Source organism: Elgaria multicarinata, chromosome 9, assembly GCF_023053635.1.
Source record: "Elgaria multicarinata webbii isolate HBS135686 ecotype San Diego chromosome 9, rElgMul1.1.pri, whole genome shotgun sequence".
Taxonomy (NCBI): Eukaryota; Metazoa; Chordata; class Lepidosauria; order Squamata; family Anguidae; genus Elgaria; species Elgaria multicarinata.
Genome location: NC_086179.1, coordinates 85,802,909 through 85,824,251, shown reverse-complemented (window position 1 = coordinate 85,824,251; position 21,343 = coordinate 85,802,909). Strand labels below are relative to the sequence as shown.

The 21,343-nt window shown below is 42.8% G+C and overlaps 2 protein-coding genes across 2 annotated transcripts in view; one reads left to right on the top strand and one right to left on the bottom strand.

The window, feature by feature from the left end:
* CDC123 (cell division cycle 123) overlaps positions 1-21,343 on the bottom strand; it is a 535,395-nt gene that overhangs the window by 466,345 nt on the left and 47,707 nt on the right. The gene's annotated exons all lie outside the window — the stretch shown is intronic.
* Positions 10,977-21,343, top strand: part of RASSF8 (Ras association domain family member 8) — a 90,793-nt gene continuing 80,426 nt past the window's right edge. Inside the window, exon 1 of the mRNA XM_063134255.1 lies at positions 10,977-11,056. The gene's annotated coding sequence lies outside the window, so the exon portion shown is untranslated. The remainder of the gene's footprint in view (positions 11,057-21,343) is intronic.

Sequence of the window (21,343 nt, the reverse complement as noted above, 5' to 3'; positions counted from 1 at the left end):
AGGATATTCCACTATGAAAGTGGTATATAAAAGGCAGGAGCCACACTATTGCTTTATAGCGGTATTGAAGTGCACTGCAGGATCTACACTACTGCTTTATAGTGGTACTGAAGTGCACTGACAACGGTTCGGGCCCATGGCACATCTACACCAAGCAGGATATAACATTATGAAAGCGGTATATGGTATGCGTCATGGGCCCCAACAGTTGTCAGTGCACTTCAATACTGCTAAAAAGCAGTAGTGTGGCTCCTGCCTTTTATATACCGCTTTCATACCACTTTCATAGTGGAATATCCTGCTTGGTGTAGATGAGCCCCTGGACAATGTTTTACAAATTCTTTGACCCACAAGGATAAACATAGCCATTTTATATGTAAACATTTATCCCCATTAGATAACAGATAAATGATTTTCTTCTTATCAGTTAGGGATAAGATTTTGTCAAGAGTTTCCTTCAGAAATCTTTCCACTTGGCAGATTAATATAGACAACTGGCTTGCCTAGTGGTTACATACACACCGTGGTAAGTTATCATTTGGTACACAATTGTCTGAATCCGCTTCATGCTGTGTCGTGTAATGAAGAAAAAGTCACGTGTTCTGGCCTGACAAGACTTTTAATATGAAGGATGTGAGTACATTCTCCAAGCAGTGGAAATCTCATATAATTACACAGAGATAATTATCCTAGGGGCCCTGCTCTATAGCAAATTTTGCATGCTGATTATTGGGCCTGCATGTATCTCTCAACATTGAAAGTATCACTTTTTTGTAAAGCAAAAATTGGTGGTTAATCAAATGCAAGAATTTGGTTCATTACTTAAAAAAACAAAAAACAAAATTATATCTAAACAACTGGGAATCCACAACAATTAGTGTCTCACACCCTCTAATGCAGTGGTTCTCAACCTTTTTTGCTCCATTCCCCCCTTTCACCATTGTTCAGAATATAATCCCCCCCTTCCCAAGATAGTCTAACTCAAAAGGTACATTCCAAATAATATGCATATAATATTGAAAATCTTTTTTTTTCTATATTAGTCCCATTTAAAGGGGCAACTCAAAGCATGGCCCCTTTTACATTCTCAGCTCCCATGCTTTGCATTGCCTCTTTAAATGAGAAGCTTGAAACTTCTAGGATTGCGAGAGGGCAGACGACATGACACTTTTCTGAGATGTTTTTAATAACATGTGTAGGAAGACATAATCTACAGGACTTCATACTTTGCTGAATAGTGGTCCCAACTCCCCCCTGCCCCGGAACCCTAAAATTCCCCCCCGGGGGGGGGAATTCCCCCCTTGTTGAGAACCCATGCTCTAATGCAAGGGTAGTGGGCCATTAGTGGTCCCTGCTTGATCCTCAGTGCTGCCCTGCTGGCAGCAGTGAAAATAAAATAACCCCCAAATACTGATTTTAGTGCTACAGAGCACTAAAAGGGTCAAATGTAGCCTGCGAATTTCACACTTTGGGTTTGGACAACACGATAACCAATCGTGGTTTAAATAGTTGACAGCTGGTTATTTAACCCATTGTGGGTTAGCGTCTTGTGGAAGTTTTTTAACCAATGGTTGGTTATTTGGCTGAAATAACCAACACAAATAACCAATGCTGCTCAGAGTTGGCTATTTGAACCACCGTTGGTTATCGTGTCTTGTGGAGGGCATTGTTGATTATGTCCTCGGTCACAGAGTCGCAAGGCAAGAGCAGTCAAAGTGGTGGCTGCCACTCTAGTCCAGCCTGCAGGATAGATCTTCAGCAGCAATGGCTGATGGGATACTAGCGGGAGGACTGAGAGGGTGGGGGATGAGTGAGTCAGCGTGGACTAATAGTCAACTCAATGCTGATCCTAATCCACACCATGGTTGATTATTAACATGTCATGTGGAGGCGTACCCCCTAGATAAACAACTTTCGAGTTGATTATTACCTTACTATTATCGTGTTGTCCGAACACAGCCTTTGATTGCTACTCAGTGCTACAGAGTGGTTCCCCCCTAGGGTGCCCTACAGACTGTGTGGCACCCAACGAAGTGGGCAATACTCCACAGAATGTGCAGCACCCTGTGGAGTGTGGCCTGTGGGACCCCACTACCCCAAAACAGCCATCCCTGCCCTAATGGGAATACTGCTGTTTAGAGCTACAGGCACTGAGTTGTGCTGTTTAGAGGTTGTGGAGGACACCTTTTTTCCTTTCACCCTCCTCAAACATTCTACCACTGTTAGGGTGACCATATGAAAAGGAGGACAGGGCTCCTGTATCTTTAACAGTTGCATAGAAAAGGGAATTTCAGCAGGTGTCACTGGTATATATGGAGAACCTGGTGAAATTCCCTCTTCACAACAGAGTTAAAGTACAGGAGCTATACTAGAGAGACCAGATTTAAAAGAGGGCAGGGCACCTGCAGCTTTAACTGTTGTGATTTCAATACAACTGTTAAACATACAGCAGCCCTCTCCTCCTTTTTATATGGTCACCCTAACCACTGTGCTATATAATGCTAAAAGGCTTAGGATTCAGGGCTTGAATCTGAGCACTTTATGGCTAAATACCTTGCCTTCCTGGGTAGGGTGGCTATATGAAAAGGAGGACAGGGCTCCTTTATCTTTAACAGTTGTATAGAAAAGGGAATATCAGGAGGTGTCTAGTATAGCTAGAATGACCAGATACAAAACTCCTTCAGCTTTAACTATTGTGCTGAAGAGGGTATTTCTCTTTAACAGGAGCCCTGTATTGAAAGGGGAATTTCAGCGAGTGTCATTTGTATATATGGAGAACCTGGTGAAATTCCCTCTTCATCACACCAGTTAAAGCTGTAGGTGTCCTGCCCTCTTTTAAATCTGGTCACTCTAGTATAGCTCCTGCAGCTTTAACTGTGATGATGAAGAGGGAATTTCACCAGGTTCTCCATATATTCAAATGACACCTGCTGAAATTCTCTTTTCTATGCAACTGTCAAAGATCCAGCAGCCCTGTCCTCCTTTTCATCTGGTCACCCTACCCAGGAAGGCCCACTGACAAAAGCCCCCTGGCGTTTCTCTACCTCTTCATCTTTGCAACCTGCTTCTTCACCTGCCTCTTGTTCCTGGCCCAGATAATGGTGGTTGTGAGAAGGAGGAGCAAGAGATGCCATTGTCTACTTGCTCCCCGGGCCTCTGCCTCTCAAGTAAGCAAACCAGTGGTAGTAAGAGAAAAAGGGGTGAGGAACACGGCAGCTGGTGTCAATGGTGGTGAGAAAGGAGACTCACTGAGAGAAGGGGCCCAATCAAGGTGTCTTGCACGAGAGCCCTCTAAAACCTGGAGCTAGCACTGAGTTTGCGGGCCATTTCTGCTTTTAGTTTAATTTATTCCTTTACAAATATATATACTTCTGCATTTCTAGGGAGTGTCCTGATTATATAGAAGCTACTACCTTATTGGGGGAGGGGGGAGAACTTCAGTTCCAAACCAGTAGGCACTTAACCACCCAAGTTCACTATTGGAAGGAATGATGTTATTTGCCCGAAGCCATTTGAAAAAGTGCTCTGAAGAAGGAAAATAATGAAACTGGGAGGATGGAATAGTGGAAATTGAGCTGAGGATAAAGCCCATCCAGCTTAGATTAACATTTTTCCCCCTTCTAAATTTGCTTTTCTAATTATCTTTGCTTCTGTGCTTCTCATTCTTAGGGCACAGATTTTACAACCTTTCAGAGGAAGGGTCTGCCTTCCATAAAACAAATAAGATTTCTTTTGCATGCAGTGCAGGTAAGATGGAAAATGGGGAGACGTATATGGAGCTTTTTTCATAGCTCCCATTTTTCCAGGCATCAAGCAACCCAATTATCTTAAAATAGTCATTCAGTTTGTTTCACTGCAGGAAAGCATGGCAAACTTCAGTCAAAAGGATCAGAAGATTAGCTCTATGTTGAAGCCGTGAATCTTGCCCTCTCGTATTTCCAACTGGCAGGTTACAAATGTCAGGACAAAATCTCAGGGAAAAGTAATTAAAACACCCTGGGTTAAATTTTTAGAATACGGAAATCAAGCTGTTGTGTCGAAGTTTAAGTACAGTGTGTGGGGTGGGTGGGGGAGATTAATTCTTGTCTTTTTTTGGGATTTGCATAGCAGGACTTCAAATATTCATGTGGCTCATACAGATCAGACCACGGTAATGATTTATGTTAATTACCAAAGGTGCAATAATTTTTAACTGAGAAGAAAATTATGATGCCATGATGTTAATGGACACTCACTTGCTGATGCACAATGTTTGAATATACATATGGATCTAAATTTCCTGCCCAGATGCGTTGTCAGGAAAACTGTGGAACATGTAAGACTTTGGGTAATTCCAATTCTGTTTTTGCCTCTGAGCCTTCTCAGAGAGTGGGCAGTAGTTGAAGCCTCTAAAGAAGGCAAAGCATGCCTTTTATAAGCAGATACAGAATAATCTACTCCCACAGAAGCACATTCTCCATCTTCAGTTCTGAAATTTGGCTTAAAATTCCTGTCATATTTACCTTTCTATTTGTTCTAAGGTTTGCAAGATGAATTTTAAACCTAAGAATTTTAAGATGCTGTGATTGTTATTTTAATATTGTATTTTGGTTTTAGATGCTCTTTTAACTAATTTTATGTATTATATTGTATGTGGTGTTGTTCCCCACCTTGATCCAGAGGGTGTTGTTATAATTATCATTATTATTGAAATGCATTCACATGTATGTGCATCTCTTGATTACTCACCTCTGAATGTGCTAACTAACCCTACTGAAAAGTGCTGAGTTTAGGCTCACCTCTGCTGATAATACAAATTCTATGTGTGAAAATTAATTTGATATAGCTCATCCATGCCTGCCAACCATCAACTGATACTACATAAAGGAGTTCCTCTCCCTGTATTTTCCTGCCCATGAATTGTGATCTGCTGGGGAGGCCTTTTCAATTATTCCATCACTTCATGACATTTAGATTTCTGGAGCTTGTAACAGGGCCTTCTCAGTGGTGGCAACCTGACTGTGGAATGCTCTTCCCCTAGAGGTTAGACTGGCGCCAACATTGGTCAGCTTTTGGCACAAGGTGAAAACAATCCTTTTTTTTATTGGATGGGTGGGCATATTTATCACAGCAATATGGGTGATGTATAATATTTTTTATACTGACCAGTTGCTGTGCATTTTTAATATTTTTATTGGGTTTTTAAATGCTATATTGTGTATTGTCACCAGCCCTGGGATCATTTTGTGAAGGACATAATATAAATTGTGTAATTTAAAAAAATAAATAAAATGTATGAATTTACTGGCTCTATAGCATTCGTTATTTTGTTCAGGGTCCAGCTACTCCCCTGTGGTAACAACAGGTTCCATTTTCTAACAGGTATAAAGGGCCCTTGAGAATGTATGGAGTGTTTAAAACAGATTTTAAACTATTTCCATTGTATTTTGTTGAATCCCCAATGGCAACAAAGTTGGGAGCAATGGCAAAGTGAAATGTGGGTGTTGAACTGTGTGAGTTATGTAACCTAACAAAGATTTAATTATTTCCAAAGTTGTTGATTAAGGGCTGTTATCCTGAAATAATGAATCTTGCTTCCATTGGGAGGGAATTCTACACGGCTCACTTCAGCCATTCCAGGCGACATGCAGGATTCTCTTGCGAGCACAACTCCATATGGGCAGGAGTGCATTCTTCTCTTTGATTTTGAGGAGCAGTGGACAGAGATGTGTGCATCGAAACTTCTGTGCTTATTGGGGGGCTGCAAACTTTTAGATGATGACAAGAATATCTGAGTCATCTTGGGTCATTCCCAACTTGCGCTGTGCCTGCAGTAAATTTTGAACTCCACCTATTTCTCCGTATTCCAGATATGGACGACACAGGCATTTCTTTTCACACACACACACACACACACACACACCAAGCCATGCTCACTGAAGGTGATGCGTAGGGAATCAGACTTCACCTGCTGTCCAGATGTCCTTTCACACTTCTGTGCATTCAGTATACATTAAACTACTGGGATTCAAATCAGAGGCCTCAAGGTCTGTGCAGCATGCAGTGCCTCTGATGACAAACCACTCGAGACTACACAGTGGAGAAAGAAGGGCAAGCATTGTTCTCCCAAAACCCAGCATGGCTTCATGTTACAGGTAGGTATTTAATTACACCTGATCTGATCCCAGTGGTGCAGTGGTAAATTTTGAAGTGCAGCAGCTCCTTATGACAATCCTATAGCCACATCCTAAGAAAGTCCAAACATGCAGGCAGCTGTGTTGATCAATATCTATACCCCTCAACACCCCCATATGTATTATTATTATTATTATTATTATTATTAATTTATTTATTTATATAGCACCATCAATGTACATGGTGCTGTACATTGCACCAAAGACCAGCATTACATTGCAGAATATCCAATTTATGAGGATCACCGGACACTTATAGAATAGTGCACTGATTAGCATTTGGGGCTTCAGCTGGAGAGACCAGAGATTGCATGAGAAAAGTAGAGCTTCGTAACATGCCCCCAAACAGCAGAAGACCACCAGCTCAAGATTTTTCAGGAGTTTCTTTTCCCAGAACCTGGGGAAAAATATTTTATCTCCAAGTTAACAAACCAGTTCTACCAGTCTTCACCTCCATCAGGAGCAGGACTTTTCTAAAGCTAATGGCTCTTAATTGCCCACTCAAGACCACCGCTCCACCCAACGCTTTGCATTACAACAGGAGTAGCTCCCAATGATAATATATGGGTTCTGAGAAAATACTTTCCCCTCCAGCTATTTTGAGGATTGCAGTGAAGCTCAAAGGGAACAGGGAAATCTGAGGTGGGTGGCAGATGACATTCCTGGGAATTAAAACGTTTCAGCGCTTTGACCCTGCAAGGCCTGGCTCCAGCAGGCCATTGCCTGCTTTGTCTATAAATGCTTCCAGGTCAAGCACGAGCCTTTGCTTTGACACAGTAGTCTTCACTATGTAGCTTGGTCCAAGTATTTCTGCCTGTCACCCTGCCTACAACTTCATCGTTTTTAGCTTTTGTGAACCGCCCAGAGAGCTTCGGCTGTGGGGCGGTATATAAATGTAATAAAATAAATAAATAAATAGTCTTCCTGCCTTTTTGCTCCCTTCTCAGTCCATTAAACTTTGCTATCCATTTGTCTATACTTCTGCCTGCACTTGGTCTTGGTTCTGAAGCTACTGGCACCGTTTCTGTATTGACCCTCTTATGGATCAGCGTCAGGGCTTGCTGTGTGTCTGGTCTTGCCAGAACTCAAACTTTGGCTGCTGTGAACTCAGCCTATGGTGACGGGGGTTGGTATGATTGATAACCACTTAAAAGTAAATGTCCATCATGGTACCTGTCCTGTTTCCCCTCCCCTCCAAGTTTAAATGGCTCTTCTGCTTAAACCCCAATTTTATTTTGTAAACTTGGGAGTTTAAAATGCAATATGTGAGTTCTTTGGAAGAAGCTGTCACATGGTAAACCGAACATATATAATAATGAGGGGGGAAATAAGATGTGCATGTACCATCTGCATTGCAGTCCAAACCTTTTAAAAACTGTACATGACAGATTTCCGTGTTCACTGTTGTAAACACAGGGCTGATACTCAGGGCTTTTGGTTGAACTACATATATTTCAGTAGGATTTGCTCCAGAGTAAGCCTGCTTAGTCTCTTCTTTTACGGCCACTTACATCCAGCTATCTTCTAAAGCAGTACTTCGGATGATCCCTGTATTTAATTATTTTCCTAAGCAGAAACACTGTTGTCATCTTAGGGTGGTTTTTCTAAGTATGGAAGTACTTTACAGCATTGCCATTCTTTAAACTGTCTCTTTCATCTAGAAAATATATGGATTGCAGAGTACATACCAGAATGTTGGTTTCTCTTGCTTGAGAACTGCAAATGCTAGATGGTTGAAAGTTAGAGCCAGTATACACATGAATAAGAATTAAATGGTACAAACTGTGGGGACCATATCTTTAAATGCTCCCCTTAAAAAACATCTCTCTAAAAACAACAACACTTCCCTGAAAATAGACAATTAGTAAATCAGGATATAGTCCACTCTTCTAACTGCTGTGCTAGTTTTCTATTTATAAAGGCATAATCCTATATATGGATTGTATAGGTTAGGCAGAAAAAAGTCCAACAACTCCCAGTATTCCCCATCCATCCATGGGGATTGCTGTCCCCAAAGACAAATAATTTCCTGACACGAGAGCTGCATAGCCCCCAAGGAGCAGGTCCTTTGGAAATGCCAATCACCAAAAGGTGCCAGAGTGCTCACCATCCCTATTGCAATATTGTGCAAATTCTTGCACACCCGTCAATCCAACTTAATCCACCTATTTACTCACCCTCCACTAATCATAATCCCAGTACGGAGTAGGCAAAAAACCTGTATACACCTGCGAATTCAATCCCATACTAGTTTATTTATTTATTTAATTTATATACTGCCCCATAGCCGAAGCTCTCTGGGCGGTTTACAAAAGTTAAAAAACAGTGGACATTAAAAAGTATACAAAATTTTAAACCATCAAAGAATATAAAAACAACAGTATACAGTATCCATTTTTAAACAACAACAGTTCTGGGGTCCATTAAAATCAAACAGCATATGTTTGTTAAATGCTGTTAAATGCCTGGGAGAAGAGAAAGATCTTGACCTGGCACCGAAAAGATAACAATGTTGGCGCCAGGCGAGCTTCATCGGGGAGATCATTCCATAATTGGGGGGCCACCACTGAAAAGGCCCTCTCCCTTTTTAGGGAGGGTGGGAGCTGGAAACGTAAGAGGCTGAGCTTCGGTGGGGCTCTGCCCCGCCCACGTGTCAACATGACCCATGTGCACATTGCACGTGCAATGTCTTTCCTTCACTTCATCTCACCCGCAAAGGCCTGACCCCCACCAAAGCTGTACCCACTGGAAGGTAGTGGGCTTGTATATCAGTTTCTGGGGAACATAAGTGGGAAAGTGCTATTACATTCAGGTACTATTTGTGAACTTCCCACTGTCATCTAGTTAGTCACTGTGTGAACAGAATAGTGGACTCGGCGGACCCTTCGTCTACTCCAGCATGGCTTTTCTTATGATATTACTCTTGCAGCTTTGTATATGGAAGACTCTCATCTAGTCTGCTTATGAGGGCCAGTTTTTCTTCAGACTGTAGTTAATTGCTTTTGGAAGGGGGAAGAATAATGCACATTGTACATATCAAATGCCTATTGTATGCACAATTTCTTTAATGTCAGGGATATTTAATCTGAGGACCAGTTTGCACACCACTGTCCATGATTGGGCTGTTGTGTCATGTGGGGTTATTTAACCCATGTGAGGCTGTGGTACAGGTGGGGCTTGTGGTACAGGTGGGGCAGCCACCACTTTGCACATCCAACCCCGCTTGGGATTTGTGTCATCTGAACCCCGCAAATGTGGGTTATGTGGGGCTTAAGCAACCCTTGCATAACTCTAGAACAGACCATGGGTTATATGAAGATCATTTATGTTAAATTTTAACCCTTGCATAACCTCTGCTGATTAGGTTTGCATGACACAATAACCCCTGAGCAGAGGTTAGATATGCAAAATGGCACCCATGGGTGTTGCAGGTCATTGTGGGTTAAATAACCCATGACAAACTGTGCTGTGTCATCTGAAGGGTTAATTATGTTAAGGGTTAAGCATGTGCCGCCCCGTCATTATGAATATGCAAGCCCCTGCTGTGGTTTGCAGTTGCTTGTTGGGTCATATGAACTTGGGCAGTGGGGATTATCTGAGGCTTAAACAACCCTCGCATAATCCTGTGTTAGGGTTATGCAAGGGTTTTTTAACCTCCAAATAAACCCTGCTGCCTGGGGTTTGCACATGATAAACCCCAGCAACCCCTGGCTGGGGCTTGCAGATTCATAATGGTAGCCGGCACGTATCCATACTGGGCTGTCATGTCATGTGAACTGGTCAATCAGTCTGGTTCCAGCTCCATAGCACACAAAGGATATTACCATTCAACCAAATAGGAAACCTTAGATGAGAATTCAAATGTGTGAACTAGCCTTGAGCACTCACTAGATTAGGAATCACAGCAGGGGTTTACACGTGCAGGTACAGCTCTAGCGATGGCTGAAGAAACGGACTCTGCTGAAGAGCCTCGCGTCTGAAGCTGCGCGATGGAAGTCAAAAGCTCTGCGGGTAGAGCGTATATCCGTGACGACCCTTTCCCACGCACACATCCAACACGCCCAGCGACGCACATGCCGACTTGAACCGAGCCTGAGCGACGCCGCCGCACGTGTGAACCCGCCCCGAAGGCATCCCAGCCAGAGCGGTTCCGTGGCTGTTGGAACCGGCCGCTCTCCGCTGCTGCTTTAAGAGCTCCCGCCTCCCACAATGCTGTGCTAGTGTCCCAGTTCCGTTACCCGGTATCTCTCCTGGAGAAGGAGAGTGTGGGTGGGTGAGCGAGGCAGGCAGGCAGGAGAAGAGGAAGAGGAAGAGGAGGCGGCGGCGAGAGCCGTAGCGACTGTAACCAGAGAGCCGTAGCGCAGCAGGACAGTCGGGGAGCGCTGGAAAGACGCAGAGAGCGCAAACAGGAGGAGGAGGAGGAGGAGGAGGAGGAGCTGCCCGTCCGGGCCCCGCCACAAGCCGTCGGGGCGGGGAAGGGGGCGAGCCAGCCCCCCCGGCCCCAAACTCTGGGGTCCTCCTCGGCCGAGCCCGCCCGCCCCGCAGCTCTGCAGCCAACTCAGCGTCTCCGCAGCGAGTGACTGAGAGAGGGCGGGAGGGAGGGAGCGGAGGGAGGCAGGAACTCGCCCGGAGCCCCCCGAAAGAGACGTGGGGGTGGGCGGCTCTCTCCGCCTCGCCTCTCCGGATCGGGAAAGGGGCAGCCGCGTCTGGACCTGCTGCCCGGAGTGGAGGAGGAAGGGAGGAAAGGAGCCCAGTTGCCAGGCTTGGTCGTTCCAGGCGAACGAGGAGAGGAGCCCAACTGCAGTGGGAGCCCAGGAGTGGGAGCCGCCGCCGCCGCCGCCGCCGCCTTCCTCAGTTTGGTTGGATTTTGTGGTGGAAAAGCTGTAAGTAGAAACTTTGGAGTTCGGTATCTTCCTCCCCCCGTCTCTCTTCACCCCCACCCTCGTTCTCCCTCCCTCCTTTTGCACGCGCCCTTCCCTTCTTTTACTCTAGCCAGGGGTTTGCTGTGTTCTCCCTGCGCTCCTTCCTTCCTTCCTTCTCTCCTCACTCCCTCAGTTCATTTTCACCCGCTTTCCTGCAGCGCCTTCTCCCCCTCAGATTCCCCTCTTCTTCCGTTTTGCGTACTTCTCTTCCTCGCGTCCCATTTTCCCGTTTCCTTATATCCCTCGGTTTCTAATGCGTCCCGCACGTCGGTCTTTCCCCTCTTCTTTCTCTTGAAACCAAACCGAACCAAACCGGCAGCTCAGTTCTGTTCGAGTTTACTCAGACGTAAGCGCCACTGAGTTCAATGGGATTTACTCTCAGGTACAGGCGTATAGGCTTGTAGTCGTGTTGTATTGAAAAGTCAGGCAAAATTTTCGGTGTGCTGGAGTGAGACAAGACCGGTTTTACTCAGCAGGGGAATCTTTAATTTCGTTTTAACATTTTTTTAAAAATTATTGGTAAGGAAACTAGATAGACCCACCCTCTCCTCTGCAACGTGGATGGCTTCTTAATCCTCCCCACCCCCTAAGCTCACCTCCCTCTGTAGTAACGAAAGATTAAGTTTGCAATCCTATGCACGCTTAACCTGGTACCCCATTGAACTCAGTGGGACTTTTTTCTGAGTAAGCAGGTATTGGCTCCGACTGCGGCAATAAATCGATTTTGCTAGCGTGTGGGTGGATCATTTTTTGGGGGGTGGGGTGGGGGAATAGCAGTGACTCCAGGCTTGAATCCATCCAGTTCAGCCTGACAGTAGAAAGGGTTGAACTTTACAATTACATCCAAGGGGTTTTGATTTGTTGACTGATGCAGCAGCAATTCCTTTTTGTAAAGGTCTGTGATGACTGTTTCTATGACTCACTGATAATTGTACAAAGTTGTGTGTGTGTGTGTGTGTGTGTATGTATATATATATATCTAAACTCCTAATCCTCTGCTGTGCAGTAAAACATTTTCCTCCACAATCAAATGCCGTTTCGATGTGACCAGCAGAGCTGCTTGCTAAATTGCAAGTTTATATTGCTTGTGGGTTTGAGCTGCGTTTATAAATAAAAATGCAATATGGGTTGAAAATGCCCTGTAGAATTACACCTGTCACATCCTGCATTGGATGGCAGAAGAGATATCACGCCTGTGCAGAGATGGGAGGAGAGAGGGAAGCACCGGTGCCGGAAAGTAATTGCATCCTGGACAAAAACATGCTGTCTGTCTGAGCTGTGGAGTTATGAGGTCTTCCTTGTGCCCTACCAGGGTTCTGCATCATGCCTAGGCAGCAAGCATCAAGTACTGGTTAAAATTAAATGCGTGCTGGACTGTGAAAAGGCAGTAAGTAAATTACTGTCCATTGATTTCTATAAAGGTGCCAGAGTTTCCAGCTGACTGTTGAGAATGCTTTTGCTCCTGTTCTATATAGGACTGACATACTAAAGTTTTTTAATCTGGTCAATTTATAGTTTGATGTAGGTAGGGAAAGGTGTACATGTCTTGTTTCTCAAGGTCTGCTTTTTATTTATTTCCTTGTGGTTGCTGTCCCAATATTACCGATTACTCTCAAGTTGCCATCAAATGGATATCTTCTGGAGCACCACCTCTTCTTTATTTAAACAAGAGTGTGACATTGAAAGGCATTCTGGCCTCTATCCAGATCTAGATAACAGTTGAGCCCAGTAATATGCACATAGCCTAAGGCAGTAGGTGGAGATGCACATTCCCATTCTCAATACAATGGAGATAGGAATGCACACCTTTATCCAAGCTGTGGAAGTGCAAATGGGTGTACAATGGATGTGTTGCATCTGAATGTGCTTTATAGTATGGATCTGCATCTAATATCTAAATATGGTTCCTGACCCATCATGGGAATTTGTGCGTGAAAGGTGCTTCCATACAGCTAGCAGATTGGGGTCTGCTAGCAATTTTTCTTTGTGAGGTATGTAAATTCACCTGTGTATCAAGACTGGCACACTAAAGGGTTATAAGTGTTCTCAATAGCTGACCTACAGATATGGGACTTTTTGAGGCTTGCCAAGTCTTTTCTGGAAACATTGCAACAAGTAAGATTAAAGGCAAAAACAGCGATCTGGTTCTCATGATTACTGCGGCTTAAACAAGCCACATCTGCTCAGGTGCGATTTGTCGTGTTGTCTGAACCCAGGTGGCATGGCTTATTTGAGGGGCAAACAACCTCAAATAACCCATAGCCTGTTGTTGGGTTATTTATGCAGTGATGATCAACCCCAAAAGAAAATAGTCCATTGGTTTAGAAAAATAGCATATGTATTTCTTAAAATTAATGGGAATATGTTTAAAGTTATTGAGGAAATTTCCTCTCTCTTTTTTTAATATCTAAAAAAGCTGCATATTGGAAATTACTAAGAGAGAAAAGACCCGTGTATCTCTCTTAGCTGGCAAAAATAAGTCTCCTGAAGAAGACCATAATAGTTGGGAACTTTTATAGATTGGGTTTTTAAGAATATATTTGTTAATCTTTTGCACTCTTTAAGTAATTCCTTTTTGTGTGTGCATTGCATCTCTTATAAGGGTTACTTATGCGGACTGAATTTCAGTCATCATACTTTTAGGGTGAAATCCTATGCATGTAGGATGTTTTCTGTCTTGACCAACTTCCAGCATCCCCCAGCCAGCATTGCTGGGAGTGCTGGATGTTATAGGACTTTTTTCTGTCTAAACATGCATATGGATTTTTATTGTGTACTGTATAAGTGGTTAGGCTGGGATGCTGATGCTTGGGACTTCTGACGAGGTATCTCCTGGCTAAATAGAGAACTACTCAGACCTACGTAGGAGGCTTGTGCTGGTCTAGTTGAAATCTTGTCATTGAAAAGCTAACCCTGATAGCCATATTGCCCTCGCCTTCCCCATGCAGCGGGAGGCTGGCTTGCAAGAGAAACAAGTTTCCCATAGTTACTTTAATCTTGACCATATAAATGTGTGTTTTTATAATTCCTGAGCACTATTGACATGGTGTGCTAGAAACTTCAATGACTTAATTTCTGGTGAAGAGAACTTCCATGAAATATGCTTGTGGTTACATAACCCCTAGTTGTAACCAGGTTAATATTGCAGAGAATAGGTTTATCAATGGCTGTAGGCTGTGATAGATAGGAATGGAACATCTGTGCCCGGAGGCAGTGCACCTCTGAATACCAGATGCTAGAGAAAAAACACGGGAAAGGACACCCTCTCCATACCCTGCATGTAAAGCACCCAGAGGCATGTGGCTGTCTGTTTTTAACAGAACTTAGTTGGATCCTGAAAAGCAATTTTTATGTTATTGTTACATTGGACATTTTTTTTAGAATAGACTAGAAAATTAATTAGTTGAAGCTGTAAAATACTGGGTTCAAAGATGCACATATGGGAGACAATTGCTAGGAAAAGCTAGTGATGAATTTCAATGTGCTGTTGGCCCCAGCAAAATATAAAAGAAAAAATGGAACCAATTCAGACATTTGGATAGGTCATCTAATCGTTGGACTATTTTGACCTTTTTAAAAAAAGTTGGTGGACCTGCCAGGTACTTTTTAATCAGTTTATGGGGAGGGATAAGGATCCATAAAGCTTCTTAGCATTAAGTAGTCTCAACTGCTTTGAGGATATGCCTCTGCCATGGACTTCATCAGGCTTTGTTTATTAGGACCCACTTACCTCTCATCTCATATTCTTTTCGTTCGTTCAACATGCATCCTTGCTAACCCTAAAGTATCTCTCCAGGTTTGCTTCAGATGGGCATAGCCCAAATTTGTACATGTTCCTTTCTGTAGCCAGAGATGTGGCAGTTGTTTGCCCTAAAGAAATGACATGTAATTTCTTAACTCATTGAGTTGTCCATAATAACTGAATTTTAACTCTTATAATTCCAGTCCTCAAACGTTTTGTCTTTTTTTCCATGTCAGCGTAAGCAAGATGTTTGTCTTAGACTTGCACAAGAAGGAGCATTTTGGAGAACTACCATAAGCACAGAGGCTAATGGTGCAATCTTATTTATGTTTAGACAGAAAAAAGTCTTACAACTCCTCGGCTGAGTTCAGATGACACGCTAATCAACAGTTGTTTCCCATTCAGTTCCCATTACCCCGGCCCAGTTGATTAGCGTGTTGTCTGAACTCAGCCCTAGTGTTCCCCAGTCAGCTGTTTGGAGTTGTAAGACTTTTTTTCTGTTTAAACGTGCATGAGTTGGGGAGGAATTCTTTTCATACCTTACCTCAGCCATGAACTTCCTTGGTGGTCTTATGCAGCCCACTAACCTCAGCCTTCTAGTTGTGATGTGGGAGGTACTGGATACTGGCCTACATTACTTAATCTTGTGGAGATTGCTAATATGAAGTACTCTGAACACTTGAAATACACTAAAATGTGAAGTATTCTGTAAACCTTGAGCAAGCAAGAAGAGTAAAGGGTAAAATGAATTGGTGCATTAAACAAGGTACTTAGCAAATCTAATCAAGTCACAATGTTGTAAATTAGTTTGTCCTATTTACTTGAATAATGTACTAAAAAACGGGATTATCTTCAACAAAAGAAACTGTAATAATGCTTTCTACAATCCAGGATTACCAAACAAAGCGTCTTGCTGTGCCATATTGTTCTTGCATTCAGTGTTGTATGATAACACGTGTTACTCAGCTGTTGTTGATTTCTAAGTGGCGTAGACTTCAAAGGAAGGCTGTGAAAGAAAGCTGTGGCAAGAGAAAAAAGAGGCTTGAGTTTCATTGATCTGTGCCATCCAGCTGCTGAGGTACTTTGCATGAACGGCATTTGATGGTTCAAACATCCAGATAAGGCTGAGAAGCCATAACATCTGGAAATGGATCCTCAGTCTGAGGACCACCTCAGAGTCTTAGCTCTTAAACTGTTTTTGCTTACTTGTGAGAGTTGCTGCAAAGTCAAGGGAGATGGTTACATTTTGTTAAGATTTTCCAAAACCCCAGTCTTGTGGCACCTTAAAGGCTAACAAATTTATTATGGCATAACCTTTTTGTGGACTGTAGTCCACTTCGTCTGGTGCAGGAAGTGTTATCCTGAATTCCAAGTGTCTATATATGAGTATATATATTTGTGCAAAACTAGACAGTATAAGAATCTGTCCCATTGTCTACTCTGGCAACAGTATTAGAAGACCTAATAATGCCATTTTCCACATCAGAGATGCTCATGTTCCAATGTGGTACATGCCGTCTTTTGCCAGCAGTGCCTTAGTCCTACATAAGACAAACAGGCCAGTCTCTTTGCAAAAGAATGAATGGATACCAATTTGTTATCAGAAATGGCAATACGGACACTGTCAATGATCTTAAGGAGGCTATCTTTGAGTTTCCTTGGTTCAAAGAAGACAAATTTCAACACAAAAGAGCTGAGCTCTGTTCAATCAAGAGCTTCAACTCTCTCCTGTGGCTAGAATAGGGACAATGGGTTGTTTCCCCCTCACGCTACACGGCCCAGTTCACGTGATCACCGTGGCTTAAACAAGCCATGGTAGCTTTTTAAAACTGTGGCATGTGCTGGGCACTATTTGCCATGGCATGCCGTGTTGAGTGAACCTGGGCAGAATGGCTTCTTTGAGGGGGAAACAACTCTTAAATAACCAAACAACAGGCCATGGCTGGTTTATCATGCAAACCAAGTCCACGCTCAACAATGCAAGGATATCTGTATTGTCATCTATCAACTGATTTGTGAATAGCAACTAATGATGACTGTATGTAGGTTGTTCCTGAATTCAGTACCCTCCAACCTTGGGCTTTACAACCTATCACCTGCACCACTGAGTGTATGCTCTTGGTGTTCAGGAGAGCACTTCCTGCATCTGATGAAATGGATAGCAATCCACAAAAGCTTATTCCATCGTAAATGTGTTAGTCATAAGGATCTAATGTTTTTATATAACTATAGCTGCTTATATGGGAAAATGTCTGTAGTTAACAGAGGTTTTTTTGTAAATTGAGAGCATTTGTACTCCATGACAGTACAAATAGAGAGTTAAGTACAGATAGTTGCTACAGTCGTTCACACATGCTTGTCTGTATAACTCCATTAAAACTAAATGAGGGAGTAAATGAAATCAGTGAAACTTATGTACATATCCTGCACACTCTAGATATAGCAAAATAGTCAAGATTTTTGCTGTTGACTTCAATGAGACGCATACTATTGGTACCAGTACAACAAAATATGGAGTAAAAGATTTTTTGTGGTTTTCCGTCTTTGTTTTTCCGGCCTGCTTGGCCATATCTTTCATCTGTATCATGTTTTAAAGATTTCGATAGTTTTGGCCATCCTGTTTTGCAAACAATTGGTTAGCAGCCTGGAGAGTAGTTGCCACCAAGTAACAGAGGTAGGAGGAATTTTGTGGTGTACCAAGCCATGGAGCAGGAGGCTCTATAGGCCTGTGTATGGCTGAAAGTCAGTCTTTATACACTTGATCTGCTCCCAGTACATCCATCTGACTGATAGTTCAGCCTAAAACAGCTTTCCCCAACCTGGTCCCTTCCAGATTTTTTGGATTACATTTCCCAGCGTTCCTGACCATTGCCCATTCTGCCATAGATGATTGGAATTGAAGTCCGGAGGTGCCAGGTTGGGGAAGGGTGGGGTAAAAGCACATGATAGTGGCAGATCTATTCATTTAGAACCTGTATCTGCCCAACTTACCCACCTACTTGATGTATAACTTGCATCTATTTGAGAAAAGGGGGAAATAGGAGCTGAACCCTCCACAGGTTTGCTTATATCCCTCCGATTTGTCCATGATTCTGAAAGACCAAGGTCTGGTTTGTATATTTATCTCACCCTCACTCCCACCCTTACTTATAATATAGACTTGATTTTTACACACCTCCCGAAAGGGTTGGCTGTCAGTAAACTGTACAAATGACAATTTTGCAGCAGGCTTCGTTTCTCATTTGCTTGTGATAATTGAATTTGGGTGCAATCTGATATAGAAAACTGTGGTGCTATTGAGAAGGTTCCAGATTACATCTCAAGATTTGGAAATGAAGTACAAAAACAACATTTTTAGATTTGTGTGTGTGCTGATTGCCTAATGCCATTTACGTTGATTACTATTCTTTAGCTGCAGATTTTTTTTTTACAGAAGTATTCCATCTAGCCTATGGTGTCAAGTTCCTCAGTAGTCTGAGGTGCCTGTTTTCATTGTGTGTTTTCATTTTTGCAATTCAAAGGAGACCTATAGCAAAACATTTTATATCTATGATTTTTTTCTGCCCTTTCCCCAAAGTTTGCGGTGGTTTGCATTAATGCAAAATATTAATATTAATATTTAGTAAAGGCTATGCCAACATTTATCTTTGGGGTGAATTGGATTCAGTAATGTTTGGTAGAACAAATTTCTGATTCCTATAGAGGACCGAATTTATCTTGGCAATGCAGGATGGATTGAAGCAGAATATCACCGTGAAAAGAAATACAGTTCTTTTTCTAGTGAGTAAAACTGCTGTATCCCCCCCCCCCCCCGGTGAAAATAAGCATGATCAAGAACACTGTTTTCTATGTAAGCTCTCAAGGAGGGATGGTTATCAGGGTTCAGAAAGACATCACATGAGAGCTTTCAGGACTAAGACCATGACTAGACCAGGCCTATATCCCGGGATCATCCAGGGGTCATCCCTGTGCATCTAAATGACACACAGGGGATGACACACAGGGGATCCCAGGGGCAGGCAGGGACCACCCCTCCATTTGCCTGGGATAAACCTTAGGTCTAGCTAAGGCCTATGAAAACTTTGCCCCTTGCAATGTTTCTTGTCATGCTGCACATTTGGTTTAGGTAAAGCTGCAGCTCAGCCAACTGCCTTGTCCATACTCCCTTCAGTATCTAAGCTGTTGAATTTGGCTTGAGGAAGCTTTTTCTGCACTTTGGGACGACAAGTAGCCGTTCTTGATGGGGAGCACAATGAAGAGGCCATTCTTTAATGACTTAAAAAGAGAATTGGGAACTTACATTTTAGTCTTTTTAAAATGCATTGCTGAGTCAACGAAAATATTGACACTGATGTAGAAATAACAGAAGTAATCGGTGTCTGTGTGGCAGGAAAGAAGCACCATAATACTTGGTATTTGTATGTTGTTTGGAATTATTAGATTGTAAGCCTATGCGGCAGGGTCTTGCTATTTACTGTGTTATCTGTACAGCACCATGTACATTGATGGTGCTATATAAATAAATAATAATAATAATAATAATAATAATGATCAAAGCACATATCTTAACTTGGTGATATTACGACAACCTTTTAAGACCAGCTAATATTATTAGCTTCATATTGACTGGGTTCAGATGATCCTGCTGAGGGAAGCAACCATTGTGGCAACCCCCACCCCTGCATGACCACCATTTGCATTATTCCCTGTGCTGCGGAGCAGGCTAGCATATCTGAACCCAGCGTGGGGTGTGTGTGACTTCTTCTTCTTCTTCTTCTTCTATTTATTTGTATCCCGCCTTTTGCCCAATGCTGGGCCTCAAGGCGGCCTTACAAAATTTAAAACATACATGGGGGTGGTGGTTTGAAACAAAAACATAAATGTTTAAAATACACAACAAAATTATAAGACATTAACATAGCTGGAGGGCCAGATTATTCTCCAAAGGCCTGCTGGAACAAAAAAGTTTTAGCCTGCTTCCGAAAGCCCATCAAGGAGGGAGCCAGTCTAGCTTCTCCGGGAAGAGAGTTCCAAAGCACTGGAGCAGCCACCGAGAAGGCCCTCTCCCATGTTCCCACCAAGCGCGCCTGTGAAGATGGTGGGACTGAAAGAAGGCCTTCTCCAGAAGATCTTAAAGCACGGGCAGGCTCATAAGGGAGAATACGTTCTTTCAAATAACTTGGACCCGAGCCATATAGGGCTTTATAGGTCATAACCAGCACTTTGAATTGTGCCCATACAATTGTGACATACTCACCTGACAACCCGCGATGTGCAGTAGAAGTTGTAGGGTGGGTATGACCCCTGCCCACCATGCTGCACCAAGTCTAGACAACATGGCCACCTGTGTTGCAGCATGGGGAATAATGCAAATGGCGGTTGCAGGTGGGGGAGCAGCCACAATGGTTGCTTCCCTAGCTGTGCTTGTCTGAACATGCCCATTGTGGATGTGTGAATTAGGAGGCTGATCCAGACAGAACAGTGGCTTGTCTGAAACCATCTAGTGAGTTCATGAGAGGTATGATGTTTGAACTGGTGATCTCTTGGTTAACAACCATTATGCAATCACTTCTGTGTCCTCATGAATAGTGTAGAAATAATCTCTATACTGTTCCTCTTATGTCTTGGCTGTGTTGTTTTGAACCTAACTTTTCTGTTCATTTAAAAACAGCATCATACCTTTATTTCTCTCCTATTTAGGTAATGGAAGGAAAAATAAACTATTCCAGTTCCACAGCTGGTGTAGTTTTTGCTGTTTTGGGGTGCATTTCTGAAATGGAAGCGTTTCAGATACTGCAAATCCCCAGACTCTCCTGGTACCCTTCCTTTTTGTTCTGAGTTCTGACATCAGAGAAGTATTGGTTGTAGACCTGTCTTCAGCTACAGCTAGGTTTTGAGGTTGCGTCTCCCTCTCTGAAAGCAGACCATTCCACTGTTGATTTTTAATGTTTTGATTGTTATAACTTTATTGTGTGTGTGTGTGTGTGTGTGTGTGTGTGTGTGTGTATGAAATTAATCTTTGCCTACCCACTTGGTAGAAAGTTGAGTGAAACTATTTTAAATAAAGAAGTGTCAGCATGTTACTGAGACTTCAGAGAAATTACAACCTCTTCAAGAAGAAGTAAATCTCCTCTGATTCATGAGAAAATGAATCACAGTTGTTAGGACCTATATATCTCATATATACATATATTGCTTTCTCCCTTATGTAGCTGCTTGGATGTTAAGATCTAGTGGGGAAGCCCCCTTCATGGTGCTGTGTTTGCCCGAGCTTGATACACAATAACCTGAGAGAGGATTCTCGATGCAGGTATCCCAGTTGTGGGAACACATCCTTCCTGTGCCCAATATATGGTTTGTCCTGATTTTTACAAGCTCTCCATGCAAAGTAAAGAGCTATTTGTTTATCCAGGCTCTTGATTGAATGTGTTATTTATCTGTGTTTCCGTTTTCCCCTCTTTTATCTGTTGATATTTATATGATTTTGCTGTACCATTTTATTGGTA